Source organism: Balaenoptera musculus, chromosome 9 (assembly GCF_009873245.2).
Source record: "Balaenoptera musculus isolate JJ_BM4_2016_0621 chromosome 9, mBalMus1.pri.v3, whole genome shotgun sequence".
Classification (NCBI taxonomy): domain Eukaryota; kingdom Metazoa; phylum Chordata; class Mammalia; order Artiodactyla; family Balaenopteridae; genus Balaenoptera; species Balaenoptera musculus.
The window spans coordinates 86,885-113,626 of record NC_045793.1 but is presented as its reverse complement, the minus strand read 5'-3'; positions in this window follow the sequence as shown (position 1 = coordinate 113,626).

Genomic DNA, 26,742 nt, shown 5'->3' with positions numbered 1-26,742 from the left:
GGTCATTAGACTATGTGTCATTAACCAAAAAACTATTTTAATAAGTAATATTGGGATTTGGGAGGACCAATAGATTTCCCCCCAGTATTGAAACATCTCCTGTGGTCCAATTACCTATTCTGCATACATACACTTATATTTATGCTTCCTTGGGGGTAGGAAGCATCAGGGCTTTTGAAGGACAATGAGGAGAAGACAGTCCTTGTCCTCAGCCTGTGTTAACCCATTTCAGCCACTTTCACATCTCGGCATTCTATGGAGCTTGTAAAATAGAAAATACTGCAGGAATAATGGGCCCAAAAGGCACAGTTTATATTTAAGTAACTCTTCTTTCCTACCAATCTGGCGTAAAATTTCAGTTGCTTTTCTTTAAGGCACTCATCATGGAATCGCCAAGTAAATGCATGTTCACTTGCAGATAAGGAAACTTAGTGATTCTATAAAATTAATAATGATGATAATAAGGTCTTGTTTCTTAACTAAAGAAATTGTCATATTAAGATATTGTACAAAATCTCACTGTCATAGGATAGAGTTAAAAATTTAGATTTGAGAGTGTTAAAAATTTAGATTTGAGAATATAAAAAAAAAGCTAAAACTATGTGTTGCTCCTGAGTTTACTCTGAAAAAATTTAAAGACAGAGAAGGGTAGAAATTCCTGTTGAGTTGAAAAAAATAACATTTAAAGTTTTTTATTTTATTGTGATAAGAATACTTAGCACGAGACCTACCCTCTTAAGAAAATTTTAAGTGCACAAGACGTTATTGTTGACTATATGTGCGATTTTTTAAATATAGATTTTATTTATTTATTTATTTTTGGCTGCATTGGGTCTTCGCTGCTGGGCACAGGCTTTCTCTAGTTGTGGCAAGCAGGGGATACTCTTCATCGTGGTGTGCGGGTTTCTCATTGCGGTGGCTTCTCCTGTTGCGGAGCACGGGCTCTAGGTGTGAGGGCTTCAGTAGCTGTGGCGCACGGGCTTAGTTGCTCCACGGCATGTGAGATCTTCCCGGACCAGGGCTCTAACCCGTGTCCTCTGCATTGGCAGGCGGATTCTTAACCACTGCGCCACCAGAGAATCCCCCATGCAATGTTGTATGGCAAACAGAAAGCATTTTTGCTGAAAGGAAAACTGACTGTACAGCTGAATCAGAAAATAGAGACAATGTTAACATAAAGTTAACGAAGCAAGTGGTCCCAATATAATATTTTGTTTTGTTAATCCAGGACCTCTTGTTTTCCAATTGTTTAAAAGAAACAACCCGTGAAGTCTGACTGAAGAGTAGCCCTGGATGGCTCAGAAACCCCTCAACAGAAACCCACTGTCTCACATGGACAGCGGCTGAAGACTCCACTCCAAGGTGAGACCACCTACGGAATCTCTAGGCAGTCAACTCTATCTTTAGAGCAGACATACTCTGATCACCAGTAAATTTTCACTTGAATAAAAATAGAATTTCATTTAGGTGGAAATGTAGAAAAAAAGGAGAATCCTATTTCTATTTAAACCATATGGGCTGAAATAAAATGAGAACAGACCGCCTGACAAATTTATGTTAGGAAAATTGAATGAAACACAACGGCTGTTCAGCCAGCCAGATTCAGAAGGAGACTAACTTGGGTTGTAGTTTAGATCCTGGTGTTCTTTCAGTATCGCCTTCACTGTATCTTCCAACCACATTCCCCCTTCTTTGTCGACCTTCTGTGGTAGAGGTTGTCCAAGCTGCCATCCCCTAAAAAGGGACATATAGAGCAAGTATTGATTTGATTTTTTAAAAATATTTATTTTATTTATTTTTTTCACTGCATCAGGTCTTAGTTGCGGCCTGCGGGATCTTTGTTGAGGCATGCAGGATCTTTCGTCGTGGTGCACGGGCTTCTCTCTAGTTGAAGCGCGTGAACTCAGTAGTTGTGGTGTGCGGGCTTAGTTGCTCCGTGGCATATGGGATCTTAGTTCCCTGACCAGGGATCAAACCTGCGTCCCCTGCATTGGAAGGCAGATTCTTTACCACTGGACCACCAGGGAAGTCCCCTGATTTGGTTTTGAAATAGGAGGATTTTCATAAAGTTCTCATTGACTTTTGAACTTTTCCAGGCAAACCAGATTAATATATGAATTGCTGTTTACTACCTATGCTAACCCGTCCCATCTCATGAGCAATGGTAAACATGAAAGAGGTCACAGATACCAAACTTGAAAGAACAGCCATTTTTACAGTTCTTTCCATTTTCCAAGTTTCCCCATTTTTACAATTCTCAAAAGGGCTGTAAACTCGCAGGATTTGTAGTTGGCTGATGAGCGAGTCTCTCAGAGGCCCGTGGAGGACGGGGGTGCGCAGAGCTCACTGGGAATCTTGACCTATTCCATAACCTTCCCTCCCTCCTGGCCTCATTTTCGTTTTATTCTTCTCTCTTGAGGCTTCAGCATTTCTTTCTCTCTTAGCTCTTTACCTCAGGCTGTTAATGTTCTCAAATAATTTACATCCCAGGGGGAATAAATAAGACATCAAACAAGTGTAAAACATTCTCAAATGTACTCTCAACCTAGTTGCCTGCAAGCTCTTCCTCCTCAGCTTCCTAACAGAGCTTTCTAAAGAGGAACCAGAGTGTCTCTTCTCTTCCTCAGCACACGTGCTTCCTCGCCCACTGATGTCAACAAGCCCCAAACACTGTGTCATGAACTACCTTACTATTTTGAGGTCAGCTCCGTACATAACTCACCTTTTTATGTCCAGTGTTCAACATAGGACCTAGAGAACATAGCAGGTACTTACAATTTTAAAAGATTTATTTGTGAAAATAACTGAAATGAATACTGCTTAGTAAATGAAGCCATTTTCTACTGTGTTAGGTTCGATTTACCCTTCCCCTCCGTTTCAGACCCTAGTGCTCCCCCAGTGAGAGGAGAAATCCTGTTATAACTCTGGAGAACTCTGTATATCCAGGAAAAGGCTAAAGCATCTGGATGGTGGTCTCTTTGCAGGCCTGACCTTTTCAATGTCTCCTTTTCCCTGAGGAAGGTGTCACAGAGGAGCCGGGGCCTCCTTCCATCTGGGAGAAGTCTTGCTAACCTCCCACCAGCCCCGGATCCTGGAAGAACAAATGGCACTAAGTGAGGGGCTTGGGCAAAAGGAAGCGTGGAGTTGATGCTTTGTTCCAGCAGCCGCTGGGCTAGATGGGAGCAGCGTCGGGGGTGGGTGTGAAGGACCAGAGGCACAGGTGTTCGCATCACCTCTGCTCACGTTCCATCAGCAAGCAGCCGTCACACGGCCACACCTGACTACACGGGGTCTGGGCAGCTACAGTCTCAGTTAAATCCACTGGAATAAAAGAAGGGGAGAATTCTGGTGGAAATGGGCTGTCTCAACTGACGGCTGACGGCTTTGGTTGGATTTATTGAAGAAGTTGGCAGTAAGTTTAAGACGGGGTATGTATATTTACCTCAAAATGTAGTGCTTTCCATAATAGAGTTCAAAATTACATTCCCTTCATAACTCAAGTGAAAATTTTCATATTTTGTATACTTGTCAAAAATTCCATGAAAGTAACTGTGGTCTCTGCTCTGTTCCGTCACATAGACCCACACCACAACACACAAAGCCCCGCAGGTCTGGGTGTGTAACTGTAAGGTAGTCCCTAAGGAGGAAGGGAAAAATCTAATTAGTTGAAATAATACCATTACCTATGTTGATGTGATAATTTCCAAAATAGGCCTTTTCACAAATACCAGCCTTTTTCATATTTTTTATAACAACAAACATTCCACTTTTTCCTAGTGAATTTTTAATTTTTTTTAAGTGCCTGCAAGAAAATTTTCTGTGGAAACTATTTAGCATATTTATATGGAGAGTTGGCTTTCTTCTGGCTCCATTTTCACAGTTGCCTCTAGTAATCAGACATTACGCTACAAAGTAAAATTTATAAGCAGAGCATTCTCTGCCTGCATCTCTCAAGCCAGGTTTCCCTTCATGAAATATCCTTCTTGGCAAAAAAATCAAAATTTTGTAACAAATACTTTTCCCATCTGACAGTGTAATGATAAAATCTGTTGGAGGGATAGAAAAAAAATTGTTTAAATTATCATAATTTTCCTCTGCATCAAAAATTTTGATTTGGTTTCTGACTCCCCCGAGACAAAGATTCCACTGACTGTTTTCCTCGCCATTCTCCAGCTCTAAGGGATTCTTATGAGCAGTTTTCCACACCATGGTCTGGAAATCCTTTATCTCCGTTCTCAAACTCTTGACAAGTGTGTTAATGCAAAGCACACTAGAATAAGGTGACTCAGGTGGTATTTCATGGCTTGGACCAGTCCTTGGATGACTTCAATTCTCAGAATACTTAAATATTTATCAGGCTCGTTCTTTGTCTATAAGTTTTCAGCAAATAGAATCCAGTCATTTTGGCTTGTTTTCAAGGGTCTGTCCAATCACATACCAACCAATTCTTCCAGCCACATTCCCCAGCTAGAATCCTGTTGTTTGTTCTACCAGTTTGGTCAGCTACCTGGTCATAAATATGTCTTTTGTCTGCTCATTACTGTATTCATTCCTTTGTGCATACGTAAATCCTATCCCTCTTTCAAGGTGAAACTGAAATTCTTCCTCTCTTACTAAACCTTCAAGTAACTTACAGGACCCTAATTGCCTCCTGTGAGTTTTAATAATACATATGATTTATATCACCCATTTGTCACACATCACATGCTATCTTATATTAGGTTTCCTTTTAATTCATGCATGTAGATAAGCTCCTTGGGGGCATTCTAGCCACAAGTTAAAGAAAACAAGAGAAGCTTAAATAAGACAGACCTTTACTTCTCTGTAACATCCCAGAAGTCCAGAAGTGGTCAATTTGAACATTCGCACAATGGTCTATCGTGTCAAGGATCCAGTCTCCTTCCATTCTGTTGTGTTGTCTTGAAGAACTTCCATCACCAAGGTCGTCCCATCATCCAAGGTGGCTGAAAGGAGCTCCAGCCATTGCTTCTCCATTCCAGACAGCAGCATGGCAGAAGAAATGAAGAAAGTCATGTTCTTTCCTTTAAGGACACTGCCTGGAAATCACACACACACATCCCACTGACCAAACATTTCTCAAGTATGCTCAGCTATAAGAAAGGCTTGAAAAGTTAGGCTATATTTTGGGTGGCCATATACCCAGCAAAAGAGCCAGATGTTCTATTCCTAAAAATGAAGGGGCAAATGAATATTGGCTACCTCTGTCACAAAAGGCAAGGTCCATTGTATTTTTTCACCTCTGCAGTGTGGTTAATGCAGAATCTTATAACTAACATAATCAATATGTAATACATTTAGAAGTTTCCTGAGTTAAATTTAAAAGTTATTTTGGGGGAAATCCCGCTTTTGTTAGTGGTAGACTAGGTAATTCAGAAAAAGGCTACCGACGACAACTAGAAAAGCTGGACAAAGATAAAAACGTTTGCTTGAAGGCCTGAGAGAGCTACCAAAGTTATGGGGCCAAGACTGGGAAAAAGGAGGTGATCCAAAGATGCTTTTCCTATAGAAACATTTACTGATTCCTGAAAAGGCAAAGGCAAATGAAAGGCTCAGAAGCTTAGCATAGCCTTTCAGGGAAAGAGGGATGAAAATTGGAATATAGCTTCTTCCAAGAAAATGAGGGACCTGACGTATCAGGGATTTACCTAGTACAAAAGAAATTCAGAAATATACCAGCCCTTGCAAGGGCTGAAGCCAGATTCAAATCCTCTCAATCCTTAGAAATACATTAAGGTGATCTGGAATTGTTAAAGCTCTTAGCCTAGCTGACTGTTAAAAATAAACAAAATTCTCTCAAGAAATACAATTTCATCCTAGGTCTTAAACATTCTGCTTTTTTCCATATAAAATATACATCTGTAAAAAAAAAAAAAAACAACCTTGTCTCAAGGAGACAAGTAATGTGATTGAAAAAAAATGAAAGAAATAATAGACAATAGCTACAGACCCACAAGTTTAAAATAGCCATCCTTAATAAAATGATAATAAAAGACAAGGCTGGTATTTTGGCAGAGAAATGGAAATAGACATAAGAACCGAATGGAAATGCTAGAACAAAAAAGTACTATAGCCAAAACTAAAAATTCAGTGGATGAGATTAATAGAGACAGAGCTAAAGAAACAATTAGTGGAATTGGGAGATAGTTTAGGAAAAAATTTATAGAATGAAGAATGAAGAAACAAAAATATGGAATACAGAAAAAGAGATTGAGTCATAGGGGGAATAGTGAAAAAAATCTAGCCTGGCTATAATTGTAATTGCAGAAGGAGAGGGGAGAGAGAATGAAGCAGAAAAAATATCTGAAAAAATATTGCTGAGAATTTTCAAAATATGATAAAAGACATTAAACCTCAAATTCGAGTCACTATAATCCCCCCCAAAACCACATTTACACATATCATGGTGTAACTTGTCAAAACTAATGATAAAAAGAAAATCTTTCAAGCAGACAATTATTAAATGGAATAATAATTAGAAGATACTTTACCTCTCAGGTAAAAAAAAAAAGTCCAGAACAAACAGAATGTTATTGCTAAATGCTAAAGGAAATAACAGCACCAAGTTAAAATTTTATATTCAGTAGAAATATTATTTAATAATAAAGAAATTTAAAAATTAAAACTTTTTTAAACATCTTTATTGGAGTATAATTGCTTTACAATGGTGTGTTAGTTTCTGCTTTATAACAAAGTGAATCAGTTATACATATACATATGTTCCCATATCTCTTCCCTCTTGCATCTCCCTCCCACCCTCCCTATCCCACCCCTCTAGGTGGTCACAAATCACGGAGCTGATCTCCCTGTGCTATGCGGTTGCTTCCCTCTAGCTATCTATTTTAAGTTTGGTAGTGTATATATGTCCATGTCACTCTCTCACTCTGTCACAGCTTACCCTTCCCCCTCCCCATATCCTCAAGTCCATTCTCTAGTAGGTCTGTGTCATTATTCCTGTCTTGCCACTAGGTTCTTCATGACCTTTTTTTTTTTCCCTTAGATTCCATATATATGTGTTAGCATACTGTATTTGTTTTTCTCTTTCTGACTTACTTCACTCTGTATGACAGACTCTAACTCCATCCACCTCACTACAAATAACTCGATTTCATTTCTTTTTATGGCTGAGTAATATTCCATTGTATATATGTGCCACATCTTCTTTATCCATTCGTCTGATGATGGACACTTAGGTTGTTTCCATGTCCTGGCTATTGTAAATAGAGCTGCAATGAACATTGTGGTACATGACTCTTTTTGAATTATGGTTTTCTCAGGGTATATGCCCAGTAGTGGGATTGCTGGGTCGTATGGTAGTTCTATTTTTAGTTTTTTAAGGAACCTCCATACTGTTCTCCATAGTGGCTGTATCAATTTACATTCCCACCAACAGTGCAAGAGTGTTCCCTTTTCTCCACACCCTCTGCAGCATTTATTGTTTCTAGATTTTTTGATGATGGCCATTCTGACCGGTGTGAGGTGATATCTCATTGTAGTTGTGATTTGCATTTCTCTAATGATTAATGATGTTGAGCATTCTTTCATGTGTTTGTTGGCAATCTGTATATCTTCTTTGGAGAAATGTCTATTTAGGTCTTCTGCCCATAAAAATTAAAACATTTTTGATAAGCAAAACTGAGAGATTTTGTTACAAGAAGGGCTAATTCTCTAAAGGAAATATATAAAGTCTGTTTAAATATTTTAAGCAGGAGGACAGTGATACTGGACAATAGAATCTCAGAAATTCAGGGAGTAATAAAGAACAATGAAAAGAGTGAATATGTGTGGTAAATCTGCATGAAGATGGATTTAATAAAGTAACAACAACAACAATAATGTATGGAGAGTTTTAAAAAATATACATGATATAAACAACATATGATTTGTGAGGTGGTAAATGAAGTTAAATGTGTTCAAAGTTCCTTGAAATTTTAAGAAGAAAAATGCTAATTTAAAATTGAATTTTCTAATTGAAATATGCTTGTAGTAGTCTCAAAAAGAGATTCTCTCTTTCTGAGAGTCTCAGAAAGAGAATAGTAATAGAATCTATAACTACTAATAGTTAAAAGGAAAAAGGAAAAGAACAAAAAATAATCAATCTTATGGAACATGAATAGAGAAAAAGAAGAATATAAACCACATGAGGCAAGTTGACAGCAAATAATAAGTTGGTAGATTTCAACTAAAATATATCAATAATTACATGTAAATAGAACAAATACTTAATTATAAAATAAAATTAAAACCCAAAACTTATATGCTTCTTCTAAGAGACACATATAAAATGTAAATATAAAACAGGTTGAAAGTAAAAGGATGGGAAAAAATACGATGCAAACATAAACCAAAAGAAAGATTATATATCTGTATATCAATGTAGACTTTAAGAAAAAATGCGTTACTTGAGATGAAGAGATAGACTTCTTAATAAAAGTACAATTCACTGGACACTCTAGTAATTCTAAATATGTATGACCCAAATAACATAGATTCAAATATATAAAGAAAAACTATACAGAACTAAACAAAACAAAAACAAAAAAGCAAAAAACCCCCTAAACCTGTAATAATATTGGGAGATTTTCAAGTACCTCTCTCAGTACCTGATAGAACAAGCAATCCAAAAATATTAGAATATAGTTTAATAAACTAGGCCTGATTAACATATGTTGAAAAACTAGAAAGTATTTTGAATTAAATGAAAATAAAAATAAGACATGTAAAAACTTGGGGATCTGGCTAAAGCAATGGCTAGAGGGAAATTTTCTAGCATTAAATATCTATATTAGAAAAAAAAGGAAAAATTTTCACCTAGAGAAAGAGAACATTAAACACAAAGGAAGACAAAGGAAAAAAATAAATATGAAAGCAAAAATCAATAATATTAAAAACAGGAAAACAGTAGAGAAAATCAGTGAACTCAAAAGCTTATACTTTGAGAAAAGTTCACTAAAATTGATAAACCCCTAGCCAGACTGCTCCATAAATAATGAGAAAAGACACAAATTATTATTATCAGAAACTAATAAAGGGATATTACTAAAGAAACTAAAGACATTAAAAGGAAAATAAGGGACTACTATAGGCAACTCTATGCCCATAAATTTAACAATTTAGATTAAATGGACCAATTTCTTAAAAGATACAGACTACCAAATCTCATTCAAGAAGAAACAGATAATCTGAATAGCTCTATATTACTAAAGAATTTTGTAATTATCAACTTTTCAAGAAAGAAAACCTCCAGGCATAGATGGTTTTACTGGTAAATTGTAGCAAACATTCAAAGGAAAAACAAGCAAACAAACAACTCTACACATTCTTTCCCTGAAAACCGAAGAGGAGAAAAATGTTCCCAGCTCAGTTTATGAGGCCAGCATTATCTTGATGCCAAAATGAGAAAAAGGCATTACAAGAAAATGAAACTATAGACTAATATCCCTCGTGAATACACACAAAAGTCCTCAGCAAAATATCAGTAAATTGAATCCATATTTAAAAAGGGATAATACATGATGACCAAGTTAGGTTTATCTCGGAAATACAAGGCTTGTTCAACAGTCAAAAATCAAACAATGTAATGCATCATATTATATTACAATCAAAGTAATGCACCAAACAATGTAATACATCGTATTATGGACAAAAAAGAAAAACTGCATGATCATATCAATAAATGCTGAAAATTCTTTTGATAAAACTCAATATCCACTCAGGATAAAAATTCTTTGCACACTAGGAACAGAAGAAAATTCTCTCAGCTTGATAAAGAACAAAAGACCTTAATGGTGAAAGATCGATTGTTTTCCTCCTAATATTGAAAAGAAAACAAGAATGTCCATCTGTACCCCTCTAATTCAGTATTTTACTGAAAGTACTGGTAACTGCAATAAAGCAATTAAAAATAAGTAAAAGGCATACAGATTGGAAGGGAGAAAAAACTGTCACTATTTGCAAAAGTCATAATGGTCTAAATGGGAAATTTCATGGAATTTACTTTAAAAAACCACTAGAAATAATAAATGAGATTAACATGACAACTTAGATAGAATGGACATATTACTAGAAATGTGCAACTGAGAAAATACGACCCAAGAAGAAATAGAAAACCTGGGTAGCTCTAGAGTTTTAAAGAAATTTAATCCATAATTAAAAGCTGGAGGTGAACATGCTGGGGTTTTATTCGGGAACATTCTTTGTATCAGCATTTGTGGAAGGAAAGGGAAAGAAAGAGGGTTGTGCAGAGAAAGAACCATCGTGTAAGTTACACCACATCCTGAGAATGTCCATTCCAACAACACATCTGGGGATGGTGAAATCACCACAAGTGTGTCCAGGTATCTGGTGGGGCCACTCTGAGCTGGACTTGAGCCAGGACTCCATCACTTGGCCCTGTGTGCCCCCATTTTAACAGAGGGGCATGATGACTTTCTAGATCTTTGGGTATTGATGTCAACTTGGACTGCTGTGTTCAACAGTCTTTGAAATATTTGCATTGTCCATCCTTCCTTACTGAATGGTTACCTGAGTAATTGGCTGTAGCTCCTTTGGGGGAAGGACTAAGGAAATCAGTACCCTGTATACTTGCTACAGTGTATGCGGTTCCTTCCTGTTGTGGGCCTGATGACTCCTTCAAATAGTGGGGTTTTGTGTCCCCAAACTGGAGTTCATAAGCATTCACTGGGGTCATGAACATCCTTGGTTCAGTTATACAGACTGTTTAGTGCCTTTGTTGACTGCCTGTCTACTTTGCACTTGGGGACACTTTTCTGCCACAATCCCCCTACAGCCTCTCTGGGTCAGGCTCCTCCTGGCTGCCACCCCAGCCTCGTCACAGACTAAGATACTTGCACTTGACTCCTAAAGGTGAAGTGAAGCCACCTGGTCTGTACTGTTTAGGGCCCTGTAATCCCATTGCTGTCAGAGAGCCCATCCAGTTACGGCCCCTGCAACCATCAGTCCAGCTTGCACAGGGGGCCACCACTTTTCTCTCCACCAGCAAATTCCACTTTGCTTTGGTCAGTGGTGTGTCTTCTGGGTGCTTCTCCACTCTAGCAAGCCCACCTCTCTGAGCCCATCAATCCCTCCTTCACCATTCTCCATGGCAATTCTGGTATTTCCACCTCACTTAAGGCAGGATTGGGCAAAGGACGAATCTGAACTGGGACACAGTCTCAAAAGAGGCCTCAGCTGAACCTACAGAAAATGCTGAGGCTGGGATGACCCTTTGCAGTGGCCCTTCATTTGGGACTTTGACCCCCACCTGGACCCATCAATGGCTGTGAGGTGCCCTGGGGAAAAGGTGTGACCTTGGACATGCCAAGCAATCCCTGAGCAGAGCTGATGGCTGTGGGTCCCCTGCTGACAGCCCTTCCAGCTGCTGGAAGAAACAGGGAAGGAGATCCGAGCTGATCATCACAGCAGACGCTACTTGGGCCAACAAAGCCAGACCCAAAAGAATGCATGGTGTTCCGTCCCACAAAGTTCAAAGCCAGGCAAAGCTGGACTGTTGTGCTAGGATTAGAGAGCAGTTCCCTTTGGGGAACAGAGCAGGACTGGTTGGGCGAGGGCACAGGATATGGCAAATGTCCTATTTTTTTATGTGGGTGGTGTTTGCTTTGTGATAGTTCATTGGACTGCACATCTATGTTTCGTGCACTTTTCCCATGTGTGTTATACTTCAAAAATGTTAAGTTATTTGGGAAAGGACAAGTGTTTCTGAGATCCGGGAAGCATGGTCGTCTGAACTCCTGCTTACCTCTTGTGAATATTGACACAGCCTGGAATTTCCTGGTTTGCTGGTTGAGGAATACTTTACCCAGGTGCAACCCATCTGCCTTCATTTTCCAGTCATTGAATTTGGAAGATTCAGATACTAAGTTGGACTCCTTTCCTTTATTGCTTTTCTGGTTGAAGTGAGTAAAGCAATGTGTGTGCTGTTTTTAGAATGGAAAGCTTTGACTAACTGAAACCAAAATTATTCCTTTCGAATCACAGTGCAAATTGCCTGCATTTTGTAATAAACTTACTACTAATGTTAGGGTATGCATCTATGTAGACTAATTTTGGTTTTGAGATGAATCAAGATAATGCCTTGTTTCTAATATTTTAAAAGGCTCTTCACAGCAAGAAGGAATTTTGCTGATTTTGGAACATGAGCAGTTAGGGTAGGATGATTGAAAATCATTCAGTTTTAGTAATTCTGAGAAAAAGGTTTCTAGTGCAAGGGAAATAAAGTCCATACCAAGCGCTCCCAAGACCCACCATGGGAACCCATGTGCCCCGTGCATTTTGAGGATGCCCGTTCTAAGGAATCTGTCTCTTTCCCCGAGTGGACAGAAGAGCATTGCAAGGAACCCTGTGAGAGAGCGCTCTCACCCACAAGCTGATATGTCAAATCACATGATTGAATTCAGGTATTCCACTCCATATTTAGGAAAAATGCTTTAAAAGCCGGTGACCTTGGTAAAGCTAACACGTCAGCTGCTGTTGTGCACAACTTGAGAAACAGCTGAAATTGTGCATGTGGTGGTACTGCTCAGTTTTATTAAAAAAGTGAAAAACAGGGAGACACCAGTAGAAAATACAGATGAGTATCTTCCAGACCTGGACAGTAAAAGATTTCTTAAATGAGCCCACAAGTGTTGTTGATAACGGAAACTCAAGTTACCTTAAGGAAATTGAAAACATATCACAAAACGGGAACAGATCTGTGCAACACATAATTAACAAAGGATTAGTATCTGGAATTCCAAGAACTGTTATAAATCAATAAGAAAAGGACTAATAATAAAATTTTTACTGTCCAAAAGCTGCAGCACATGCTTCACAGAAAATGAAATACCTAACCAACAGATAAATGAAGAGGGGCTCAATATCAGGAAAATGCAAATCACTATCTGCTCCCCTTCAAGCAGGTGATGTGATGGGTCTGACGATGCCGCAGGCGGGAAAAGATGTGGCTCAACAGGGTCCGTACGCATGGCTGGTGAGGGTGGAAAGTAGCTTGTCTTACACTGTCAGTTTGAACATTTGTAGTTCCCTGCCAGTGTACACAAAAGACATGAATGAGAATGCTTCACGTGATAGCAAAAGTCTGGAAACAACCCAAATGACCACCAACAGGAAAATGGGTAAATTGTCCTATATTCAAACATGAATTATTTTTAGCACCCCAAATCAGAAACCACAGCTACATGTAACAAGATGTATGAATTCTAGTGATTTGATTTTGATTGCTAAATGAAAATCCCCAAAGAATTAAAAACAACTGAAGCCACATGATTTTTAGGAACATGTGTATAGGCTAGGAATATATGGACAGAAAGGCAAGTAGCACAAGATAATGCCGTCTAAGGAGCAGAATGGATTGGGGGCTCGTTAGGCAGAGGTAGTAGTTTTATAATGTCCTCATTTTTATTTTGGATAGTTCTTTTATAGGTATTTGCTAAATTATTTAAGTAAATTAATTTTAAAAAGCAGGCTTTGGATAAACAATAATGAGAGTATGTTAGAAAGTGAAGTTTCAATTAGAAGAAAATAAACAGGAAAAGAAGACCATGGAATTGAAGTAGTCAAGCAGGGGAAAGTTCATCAAAAAGTGGGAAAACAGTGAAAAACAGAAAAGTGTAAATGGGACTGTGTGAGGTGAGTATAAATTTGCCTCTGATGTTTAGCTGAGGACCAGCCCTGTGAAGGGTGCTCACTAGTCAAATCCCAGAGAAGCCGTTTTACTTTTTTCATATTTTAAAATTTTTAATACATTTTATTTAATCCAAACATCCAAATTACATCAACATGTAATCAATATAAACATTATTGAGATATTTTACAATCTTTTTTTCACACTGAATCTTTGAAATGTATGTATTTTATATTTACAGACCATCTCAATTCAGATTAGCCACATTTCAAATTCTCAATAGCTGCATGTGGACAGCGTCTACAGTTTTAGACAGCATTCCTGCACAGTGATTTGTTTCCTTTCTAACAGCAATATGGTCCTGAGGACATTTCCTTAGTTTAATGTTGAGGAGAATGAGTCACAGCCATTACTACAAATCAAGCTCTATCATGTGTACTTTTTTTTTATTTTAATTTTTTTAAAGTCTTCATTGAATTTGTTACAATATTGCTTCTGTTTTATGTTTTGGTTTTTTGGCCGCAAGGCATGTGGGATCTTAGCTCCCCAATCAGGGATCAAACCCACACCCGCTGCGTTGGAAGGCGAAGTCTTAATCACTGGCCCGCCAGGGAGGTCTCTATCATGTGTATTTCTTCTCATTAGGCCACACCATGCAATGTAATTAAAATGAGTGATATGATGAGACATAATACTTCAACTTGCCAGGTGAACAGAAAGGATTGTAGGAACTGAAGGATAGATGTTAGTCAAATTCAACAAAAGTCGAGTCACACATATAGAACTGAGTGTCACTGAAAGATCTTGTAAATGAAGGCAGGTTAAACTCCTTCCTGGAGAAGCCGTTTTTCTAAACAACTTTGTTTCCTTCTGGGGGGGGACTTAAGGCCTCAGGTTCCACCTGCAAAGATGTATGTTCTCTGCCTCCCAGCTGCAGGGCGGGGGCGGGAGACGGGTGGTGAAACCCTCCAAGAGCTGAAGTGTTTGCATCTTGGCTGCTTGTCCGGGATGCACTTTAAAGGGACCAGGAAACGGTATTTTCACAGTGTATTTCGCGGAAACGTCTATAAGGTGATGAATCAGCAGAAAAGGCTACGCAGCTTGCTCCTTCCTAACCACTTCTGTCTTTAACATGAGTTTCCATTAATATTTCATGTGGAATTTTTAGTCTAAACACGACACTATCAATTACCCTACATAGAAATGACCTATGTCACTAATAATAAGCATCCCAATATTAATTTTTCTGCTTGGCTTTATCATCTTGATTTGAAAAGATTCTATGAAATAGGGCTTGAAAAAATAATTCCACTTTATATGTGAAACAACTGAATTTAGAGCAGTTTAACCCCCTGGCCCCAGCTGGGACTCTCATCCTCTTCACCCTGCTATTTCTTCACAGTGCTAATACAACATGCCTAGTGGTCATCTTGTTTAGGTTTTGTTAGTTTTCTTAAGCCATGTCTCCATGCCGAAATGGCAGTGACATGGGGACCTCTCTTGTCACTCTCCTGGCAGGCAGCAGGTGTTCCGCTGTTGGTCGAAGACTGGCAGACCTTGCCTCCCAGCCTGGATGCCCTGTGTCTGGTCTGACCCTCCTCCAGGAATGAGAGAAGCAAGAGGCTGAGGCACGGTTTCCGTGCTGTCGCTGCCTCTCGGACTTAAAGGCACCAGTGATGACTGACTAGTAACGCGAACAAATGCTTCCTGTTACTGTAAAAGCAAATTACAAAATCGTACGTATACTATGATTGCATTTTGTGCACAAAATGTGCATATAAAAATGAATATAAGGAAATTTATCCAAATGGTTATGTTAGCAACGCTCAGTGGTAAGATTATAGGTAAGAATTTTCCCCTTTTGTTTATTTTCAAAATTTTCTCAAACGTGCTTGTATTACTTTTACAAACTACCTTAGTCAAGGAAGCAATGCGCTGAGTCTCCTGCTGTACTTGCTAAGGTGATAACGTGTGTGTGGTTTGTTTCTCCTTGGAAGGCGGTGGGGTGTGACTGAGGCCTGAGGCCGAGGAAGCAGCCGCCCGGCCCCCAGCCCTGCCCCGTGGAGCCCTGTGGGTTGCTGTGTCCTGCTCTCTCCGTGGGAATCTTCCCCTCCTCCCTCACTCCTTTGACTGGCTAGTTCCTTCTGGTCCTTGAAGACTCAGCTCCCAGGACCTCTCCCAGGGAAATCTTCCCCAGCCTCTGGAGTGGCATTAGGGCTTATCTCAGCCATCACTGTTACTTGTAACTACCTGTTGGCCTGTTTGTTCCCCAGGGGCTGTATGAGGACAGGGGCTGTGCTTGGTCAGAGGATCCCCACACTGGCTTGTGGTAGAAGCTCAATATGTACTCTTTGGACACATGAATGGACCAAGAAGAGAGACACCTGATTGGGCTGTGCTCACAGCGTGTGCTTTTGGACAAGTCATGCGACTTGCCAGGGGACAAACTTTTTATCCGCAGACGACAAGGCTGCACTGCGGTAGGTTTCCGAAGGCTTCACCCTGACTTCTGCCCTCCTCTGTCCATCTCTCCTGCTTAGAGTAGATACACAAGGCAAGAAGCCTCATTCTTCACATCAAAGGCTTTAAATGCTGGTGTTTGCAGTATCCTTTCCAAGCATGCACGTGGGCAATTGCTTTTTCATAAGTTCTTGTTTAGTTCTGATTGCAAAATGACAGAGTTATACGTGTACAAGTGTGTCCATTTTGCAATGAACTGCTTGTGTATTTTTGGTAATTTGTCTACACGATACTTTCTCTAATTATATTGATTGCAATATGATTTATGTCTTTTTGAGCTAATAAAAACCTGGACTTGCTTTTGGACATCTTTGAAAGTTTTTATTTTTCTGATAATTCATATTTATTGTCTTTTATAACAGTGTTGGTCTAAATGGCATGGAAATTAGGAACATAATCAAGTCTTCCCCCCAGATGGTTGGGAATCAGCTGGGGGCCCCAGCTCTGAGACCCACGCACACGTCCTGGCCAACAGTGCCCATGAGGTGGGCAGGTCCACAATCTGGTGCTCTTTGTTGTTTTTTTTTTTAACATCTTTATTGGAGTATAATTGCTTTACAATGGTGTAATTTCTGCTGTATAACAAAGTGAATCAGCTACACGTATACATATATCCCTATATCCCCTCCCTCTTGCTTCTCCCTTCCACCCTCCCTATCCCACCCCTCTAGGTGGTCACAAAGCACCGAGCTGGTCTCCCTGTGCTATGCGGCTGCTTCCCACTAGCTAGCTATTTTACATTTGGTAGTGTGTATATATGTCCATGCTACTCTCTCACTCAATCTGGTGCTCTTGATGCAAGACTTATGAACTTGGAAAATATCTTTCGGGTGCCGATAAAGGAGCCAGGCCTAACATCTAGTAATTTAGCTGTGAAACAGTTCAGGGAAGTTCCAGTTTATTATGAGTCCAGCCATGCAGAACTTTATCTTAAAGGAATGAGGCTTTACTTGACTTTTAAGAGAGAGGCGGATGACATGAAAATAAGCTGCTCACAGAGAATTATCAGAGGTGTAGGAAGAAGAGTTTAGGCACCTTACGTACACTATCTCACTGGAGCCTCATTAAAGCCCTTTACGATGTATTTCTTGACAGGCCAGAGGCTAGATAACTCACCCAGGTTGGCCACAGCCTCCATCAGGATCTGCAGGAGGAGCCTGTCTGGGGACAGTGGTGTCAGGAGCGTGGGCCGAGGTTGCAGCACTCAGGTCGAGAGGTGGAGAGGCGGCAGGGCGAAAGAAGTGCTGGGGGACCCAGTGTGACTGGAGCGACAGCCTGTGCCACAGAAGGGCCAGTGGGGGCAGGGTAGGGTGGAGGGAGGCGTCAGAGGGTACAGGGAGAGACACGTGAAAGGAAAGCAATCCTTTAGCCACTGACATAAATTCTACACAAATTTCAAGTTCACGCCACTGTGTCCATTTTACAAGCACTGAATAATTTTATCCGTAAGTTTGAACTTTGAGAGGACTGGCAATCTTCTAGTCCTGCGAACGAGCGCGGCAAGCAGAGTGGGAGGTCGACAGAGAAGCAGCCATGCTGAGATGGAGGCAGCGACAGCCGCACAGGGGCGAGAACTCCGGTAACTCTTCGTCTTGCCCTGGAGACTCTGGCTTCTCTCTGGTTAGGGATCCTGGGAGGCTGCAGGGAGCCGTGACGATCTGAGGGTTATTTTATTCCTCTTAAATTCTTGTTTTGCAGTGAACTACGAAACTGGAAGAAAGAATCTGTAATTAGAACTCCAGTAATGTCAGGATTTGGCTTTGGCTTTTATGTGTGCTCAGAGGTAACAGGCTAGAGTGGAGGTTAAGAAGCACATTTGACGTAAGAGTTTTAAAAGGACGGTTCTAGAATTCCAGTGTATGGGGGGCAGGAAAGACTGCCTCGTCTTTTACAGCTGGGAGGTGCTCTGGCGAGAGCAAGCCTCCTCCTTGCACAGGTTTGGGGCACAGAGAGTTTGAGAAATTTTCTAATGTCACACAGCTTGTGACAAAGTAGAGACCAGCAGCCAGGCCAGCGTTTTTGCCATTGAACTGTATTGGTTTAGACAATCTGCTTTTTAAAAATTACCACTTAAAAGCACTTCCCCACACCCATTCCAATGAGTTTATCAACGAATTTTCTCTGAGTGGCTCTCCTCATAAAGTACTCATATAGCAGCACACTTCTCCCTTGGATGCCCTTAGAAACGGAGGACTGGGGACATATTGTGTGTTGTTCATCCTCAACCACCCACAGGAGAACCTCCAGGCTGTGATGTGGGCTCTGTGCTTATCCCGGCTAATGCGTGAAGGCAGCTGGCGCTCCCAGCTTTCGGAGCAGCAAGCCACGAGGGACGGTGCCAGCCAAAAGCAGGGCAGATGGGCCACATTTGCACCATGAAGGACTCGAGGCACTTAGGCGGCATAATCTGTCTAGCCAGGCGTTCTGGAGCCTTTGGCCGGGCCACCAACTTGGACAGCATTCCAGTACTGTTGTACACAAAGGCGATATAATGTGAAGGCCCCAGGGGGCTGGGCATGGGTGATCCCTCCTGTTGGTTTATGATAAGTTTTCTCTCTTTAAGGGACTTCTGGTCAGACAGTCATCTCAGAGGGCCCACGTTACCCAAGATTTTGGGTTCAATTCCAAGGTCTTTCTTCTTATTAATATCTTTCTTTCAGCGTTACAGGGATCCTGACATGCAGTGAATTGAGGGAAATCAGTAAAAGATTTTCTGTGTTCCCAGGCCTTTCAATGTTCCCCGGAGTCCTGGGTCTAAAGCCTGGCTATTCAGTGTAATTCTGATGGTCTGTGTATCTGGATGGAACAGGGACAAAGCCAAAGGCAGGAAGTTCTCTTAAGCAGAAAGGAAGGGGCAGAGTCGGCAGGCATCCAGCCAGCACCTTGGAAGTGGGCTCGGGGTGTGTGTCTGAGGAAGCAGGTCTCCAGACGGGCCCCTCATACTCTGCTGGGGCTCAGACAGACATGCGCTTGCCCAAGACAACATTAGACAATTGCAAACATCTGTATTTTTCCTGAATTTGATCCCTAAAGGGCCTCTGAAGCTTGAATCTACACTACAAATTCCGTAGTGAGAATACAGACACTAGCTATGTCTTCAAAGAGCTTACAGTTTACCAGGGAGGGTAAATAGTGAACTCAGGACCCCGGGGTTTGGGAGCGGCCTTCCGGAGGAGCTGGCATGCAAACCGAGACCCGAGTGATGGTAAGGATTTAGACAAAGATTGTTCCAGACAGAAGAGCAGTAGGCCATGTGCTGAAGCCTGTAGGAGAAGGAGGGGCATCTGAGAACCGGAAGGAGGCCGTGGTGCTGGGATGTGGGGCGAGGAGAGGGCAGGAGACACCCAGGGGCAAGACGGAGAATGTGGCTTCTGCCCAGGGCGATGGGAGCCCCGAAGACGTGGTACCAGACGGGACCCTGCAGCAGCCCCAGAGAGAAGACTGTGATCGGAGAAAGGGTGGCGTCATGCAGAAGGAAAGCAACGGCTAGGTGAGAATAGCATTTAGGAGTGCATTCAGCAGAACTTGGTGATTAACCGCATTTCTGGGGATGAGTGAGAGCGATCTGTAAGGCTGTTTCTGGGTTGCTGGTGTGAACAACTAGATGAATGGCAGGTCCTACTAATTATTCTCTCTTCCCCTCCCTCCAGGCTCCATCTTGCACCCTGCTCTGCTCTGTTCCCCTAGAGGTTGGCCTGATAGAGACTCTGGAACAAGAGGAGGCTGGGAGGAGATGAGGAGTGAGCTGTGGGTATATTTAGTCTGAGGTCCAAGTGAGGATGTTGAGAAGGAAGTGGTATTTACAGTTTAGGAACCCAAGGAAGAGTCCTTTGGGAATAATTACCTTATTTGGTAAGTGAAGCCAGGGGAGTGTGTAGGAGAGGAAGTAGGGTCAGGAAAGGGGCCTGGGGGACGCCACTGCATGAGGCAGCATTTCTCCAAGTGTGGTCCACGAATCCCTGATGTCGGAACCCCTGAGGATGCTTGTGATGATGCAGATCTCGTGCCTCTGCTTTAAAGGGGGAAGAGGTGACAAACGAGACCTGGAGTCATGGTCAGGGAGGTGGTAAGAATGTCAGCAATGTGTAGAGCCATAGAAGCTGCTGAGAGATCATCCAGCCCAAGGACTGAGACGTGTCCACCGGATTTGCTGACATGGAAACCATCATCCACGACCCTGGCAAGGTCAGATTCAGAGGAGTAGTGCAAACACACACCAGGATGACTGGTCTGGGAAGTGCATTCAAGGCGCAGTAATGCAGACGGAGTCCACACGATGCTTTCAAGAGGCTCGGCCGGAATGTCAACAGCTGGAGGAGACATGCGGCGTGAGCAACATCAGGGCTTGGGTTTATGTTTGTTTTTAGGATGAGAGAAACTTCAGTCACGGTGGGAAGGAGCTCACAGAGAAATAGCGGTTGAAGTCGGTTGACCCATCAAAATCCTCACGAAGGACAGAGTCCCTTGCACAGCGGGGAGGGTGGTTTCACACAGAGGAGCTCCTCCTTCCGAGCTGCTTAGCGCTCATCCAGATTCCTCTCAACCATTTCAGGGCTAAGAAATACCTGATGCCTTCCACCAAAGGAAACTCAGCCTACCTTTGGATAGTTCCGAGTGAGCCAAAATTCCTCCCCGAATTTTCTCTTCCTGGTCCTAGTTTAACCCTGGGGCCTCTAGTCCCTCTTCCACATTATGGAACTTCAAATGTCATATTTCCCTGCATCCACCCTTTAACAAGCTGAATCCCTTTACTGTTGGCCATTCTGTGCCCTCACTGGGCACCCAGAGCGCAATGTCCTGCCACGTTCACAGGCATCGCCACCTCGGAGCCAACGCTCCCTGTCCTCTAACTGGAGAGGTCTGTTTCTGCTTTTGCATGTGTAACTCCTAATGTCAGTTTAATATTTGATCACTATAAAATGACAAAGAAAAGGAAGGAAAAATATGGCCTATGCTCCAAAATTTGAATGGTATTATGAGAACTCAGTGACTCTGGATTCACTCAGAATAAATCTTTCCAAGCTAGTTTACTTATTTTTTCAGATTTATGAAAATATACCCATTGGTGCTATCTTGTTATACAGCAAAAATTTAAAAAACACTCAGCTACTGTATAAACAAGTATTAAAAGTCGTTAGGTCATTAGGTTTGTGTATAATCTGCAATGTAAGTGATGTTAACATTAACTATATATTATGATTTGACAGCAAAGCATTGCTGATAGAAAAAGCTTAATCCTAACTATGTGTTTTAAAAGACACCATATGGCAGATGCTACAAATGATCCAGAGGAAATTTACCGGTCTACCTCTCCAGTATCTGGCATGTTTCCGGAGGTTAATCCCAGAAGAAATGATTAATTAATTTGGCCCAGAGAATGTATAATTAGTTTGGTTTAAATCTATTTAACAGATGGCCCAGGGTAGAAAAATCAGGGTGCTGGACAGGGGCAGTGAGATTGGGGAGGGTTGTCATGTGGTTTATTCCTCTACTTCCAAGTCTACGGGAAACCATTTAAGAAAAATTAGCTCCCTCTTCTCTGAAATCCCCAACATCCTCTCCAAACCTTGAGCTAGTGGCTCTTTGCCTGAGGCCTTAACTGGCACCAATGGTAACTATTCTCCACAGGAACCACTTTTCCTGTCATGGGCGTTCTCTTATTTTTGCCTGTCCAGCATTCATCACTCTTCCTAGGATGATAGCACCCTGACTTTTGTTGGGAAAACATCTATTCTCTGCATTTTCCAGGACTGTGGTGACCCAGCCCTTGCTGTTCAAGCATTGCATCCCCCTGGCTACCGCGACTGCATGTGGCCCTGATAGAGCCAATGAAAGCTACCTCTTGGCTCTGAACAGGACTACAGGAAAGTGGGCCATTGTCGTTTCTGCCGCAGGTGCTCGGAGGACAGCATGTAAGCTGGGCACTGAGGACAGAGCTAAGACAGCAGAGCAGAAGGGAAAGCAGGAGAGAGACTGGGACCAGGTCTCGATTTCATCGTCATCCACAACCTCACACGCTGCCAGACTTCTCAGTTACGTGAGCTACAAATTTAGCTTTGGCCGACTGGTTTTAGTTTAATCTCTATCATCTGCCGCAGAAGTGTCTTGACTATATATCCTGCTTTGCGTTCTTGCCGCAGTGCCTGGCCTGCGGTCTCACCTACTTACAGCTTCCCACTGGCCCTTGAACTTGATGCTGGTGATGTTAACCGTGGCTACTCCTCAGTCTACAACTTGTATCCCCCTTGGCCTCTGTCTAATTATGGCTGCTCTTGGTTAACGACCAACATGATCCAAGGTTGGCTGGTGTTACTGCTGTGTTGCCCAGGGAACCACAGGTAGACAGGGAAAGCTCACAGCTGCCTTGAGTAAAGTATTCTCATGTCTCTCAGAACCAGCAGAAATTCCTCGTAATTTCTTAACTAAATTAGTCATGGCAGGAGACATGCAAACATCAGTTAAAGGCAGCTATTCTAAACAAACTTTTCCTAATGTACCAGGCTGACCACTTTCTCATAGTCCGTTAGCCTCGCCTAGCTCTGGTCTCTGTATCTTCTACCCCAGGCCCTCGTCTCCTGTCCAGTTAAGTCAGGGGTCAGTGCTGCACTGGGGCAGGTTGAGAAATCAAGAATCATTTTGTTTTGTCTGCATGCCACACTCCTGATCAAGAACTCCCAGTGTGCCCCAGTAATGACCAAATCAAGCTGAGGTTCTGCCTGGATTTGGGGGTCCTTTACAGCTGACTCCATTCCCATTTTTCGTGTTTTTCGTTGGATGCTCTCTCCCACTATTTTCACCTCTCACCCCCACTCACACCCTTGAAAACTGGATAAAACTGGTTTCTTCCTATTTTCTCATAATGAAGCTGGAACTTACATGAGCCTCAAAGAAAGAACCCTAAAATCCTTGTGCTGAGCGAGACTGCCTAGTTTTAGGGATTAGAAAAAAGGATTCAGAAAGGAGAAGCTGTGGCTCCGGATGGTGGGGCTGGAGACCCCCTGCCTCAGGAAGTTTGGAGGGAACTCTCAAGGAGCTGGTGGGCCTACCTGGCCAGAGGGGGCCGCATGGCGGTGGTAGGACTTAGGCCACACTTCATGGGACCTTGAATCTACAGGGTGAAGATAAGAAAGGGTCCCAACACAGAATTTTTATCAGGTTGTGTGAGGAAAGGGTCCCAGTGGTTATCACTTGGCGACATAATTACAAACCTCAAGGGTGTGTACAACTTGGGACTCAGATCCACCATGAGCTAATGTTTAATATACAACTTAAGTTGCTCTTTGTCCCAAGTGTCTGTTTTCAAACCAAAGATTAGGATGACCTTGAGACACTTTCTTGAACCAGTTAATGGAAAGCTAGTGTAAAGATGGTTTGACCTTGTAGTATGATTCTTCTTCTCTGCATTCAGTACCTTTGCTTCAAAGGAAGCAGAGTGTAACTATCAGTGATTAAGGCATTAATAATCTCTTTCAGACATTTAAAAGGTGTGATTCTCTGTGGACTCAATAGTCTTTTGCCAGTCAGACCTGGTTACAGAACTCAGGAGTATTGCACAAGAACTCAGAATTATTTTCTATTACTAAGTCAATGAATCTCTGAGAATAGGCTCAATTTGAAGTTAATCTAGACTCAAAAAAGCAAATAGCTGGACTCTTTGGAGGAAATTTTTGCCCTTGAATTGGCTAAGGGCAGAATTGTTCTCTGAAGAACAAAAATGGAAAACTATTATCCCTATGTCCTGGCTAATTTTAAGTGGGGAGGTTGGTTTTTTGGCAGACCCTATTTTCCATGGAGAGTTTAATGTCCACGCAGATGAAAGACCCAAGTATAACATCATAGGGTCTCCAAGTGTTGCACTGGTCATTTGATCTTTGAAAGTGGGGAGCGTGAAGTGAGCAGGGATGAAACGCAGACTGCATTCTCCAAACTTGCAAGCCTGCCACTTCTGAGGAGCCATTCCTGTCCGCGTGCACAGCGGTATTGACCGAGCAGCCGTTAAGAAGGTGTCCCTGGTCAGAACTGCAAAGGCAGGTGTGGAGCCCGCAGGCTGCAGAAGTCCAGCTGTGAATGAAGGAAGACTCTGTCACTCATGGTGGAATCAGGCCTGTGTTACCCCATAAGCCCCAAACCGGCTTGGGCTGCTGCTATTGGAACAGAGCTGTCCTGGGTCACCAATTTCTGGGGGGGGACAAGCAAGCTTCTTTTTTTAAAAAATTTATTTTTATATTTATTTTTGGCTGTGTTGGGTCTTCGTTTCTGTGCGAGGGCTTTCTCTAGTTGTGGCAAGCGGGGGCCACTCTTCATTGCGGCGCGCAGGCCTCTCACCATCGCGGCCTCTCTTGTTGCGGAGCACAGGCTCCAGACGTGCAGCCTCAGCAGTTGTGGCTCATGGGCCCAATTGCTCCGTGGCATGTGGGATCTTCCCAGACCAGGGCTTGAACCCGTGTCCCCTGCATTGGCAGGCAGACTCTCAACCACTGTGCCACCAGGGAAGCCCAAGCAAGCTTCTTTAGTCATGCATGATTGTGCATTGACCCTTGGCCCATCCCTAACCCACCCCTCTTTGGAGCAGATGAGGACATGAAAGGCCACAGATGTCTATATCCTATTTTCTATTTAGTCATCAAGACTAAAGTCTCTAAATTTATAGAGACTAATGGTTTTAAACCTTAGGAAAAAGTTCATGGTCCATGCTTATTTTTGAAGTCACTCTACCAGGCATCCGATATTCCTAGCGGCCAGCAGCATCGGGAAACCTGCCAATTGTTCTGGAGGGACCACAAGCGCACCATCCTCTGAGGTCTCTGGTGGCTGATCCCTGGCCCGCAGGCCCTCATGGAGTGTGTGCTTCACGTGCCCGACCCCACCGCCTGGAGGTTGGAAAGGCCCCGGGAGCGGGGGTCCCTCTGAGGTGAGCACGTGTTTCAGGGGGCTTGGGGTTCCAGCTTCTCTGTGACCAACACACAGGCCTTTGTCTCTGCTTCCACCTCGAGGGTGAAAATAATCTCCCGGGAAGACTTCAGAGAGGTACATTTTCCCATGATCATTTGTCATTTGCAGGAATTTAAAATTTTCTCTTTCTCTTCACCTCCGGCCCCGACAAAGCTGACCCCTCTTCCCACAGATGCGAAGGTTGCTGTCTGGTCTCAGCACGTGGGCAGCAGTGCAGCGCCCACAGGTTCAAGTGCAGGGATGCTGTGCCCCGCGACTTCCTAACGAGATGGGGCTTGTTCCTGCTCCTTCCTTGTTCTGCTGCCTGTGTTTCACAGTCCAGAAAATCACATTTTACATTACTTTACCCTCTTACATTCCAATGAAAGAGGGTGGTTCACATCATATTCTTAGATGGAGAGTAAAGGGAAAACACATTAAAATCGTCAGGATGACAGGGAGATTGGTAACATATTAGTTTTGGTGCAATTTCACACTCTCTGAAATCGCCAGACTCCTGCTAGGTAGCCAATGTATTTAGTTTTCATGTTTTCCCAAAACCAATTCTTTGTTTTGTAAATACACATTTAGCTATGACATTTCAAACAAACAAAATTAGTAAACATTTCTATCAGGAGGCTTTGCTCCCAGAAACCTTTGGAGCCAGATGCAGACGAGCCCCCGTGGGGAGGTGACACGTGCTCTGCTGCTGCCGCCAGGGCCTCCCCGAGTCCTCCCTGTGGTGTGTGTCATCTGTGGCTGGGCTCGTGTCCTGGAACCAACTCTTACAACCTGAATCATGAGTCTCGGCTTGGTGGGGGTGGGGGTCGATTGTTCATGTAGTTGATAGTTTGTTTTTCATCCTTCTTCAGGCCTTCTACATTTGCTGCATCTCTACCAATTTAGTAGTCCTAACTGCTACACAGCAGTAGTTAACCACCTTTTACTAGGTAAGTATACACTATTTTAAAATTTCCATGTGCAGATTGAACAGTGTTCCCAGAATGGTGGAGTGAAGGCCTTGAAAGTCTGTTCTTCCATAAAAGCAATGAGAATACTGGCAAAATTGTCAAAATAAACTTTTTCAATATTCTAGAAATTAACCAAAGTCTTGCAACAACACAAGGAGTTTTTATTCAAGAAAAATGGCCGTGTCTTGGTAAGATCTTTGTGGCATTTTAACTTTTCCCATTCCAGCCCTCCTGCACCAGCTTGGCCGTGGCCTTGAAACCACCAGCCTCACAGTCAGGGCAGCTGTGTAGGCACTAGAGGGGGCCGGATGGGTTTGAAGCTCCCCACACCCCGTGCCCAGATCAGTGCACTATTTGGCATGTCTGGCAGTTCTCTGGAAACCTCCACTCAAGGACTTGTCTTTGTTTGACCTGACTCAGAGCTTACTCAATGTAAACAGTCCTTCCCTGGGATGTTTGTTGAAAAAAATCAGTGGCAATTGCTTAATATAACACCTGAATGAAGCAGCAGTAGAATTTGGGGCAAACAAGAAACTGATGAAAGCAACAAAAGGAAAATCTGAGGAATAACATGTCCATGGGGGCTTTGAAAAGCTCCAACACATCCCTGGGAATATAGGAAGTCACACACACATTGCCCAGGAAAGGCTTGGGAAGGCC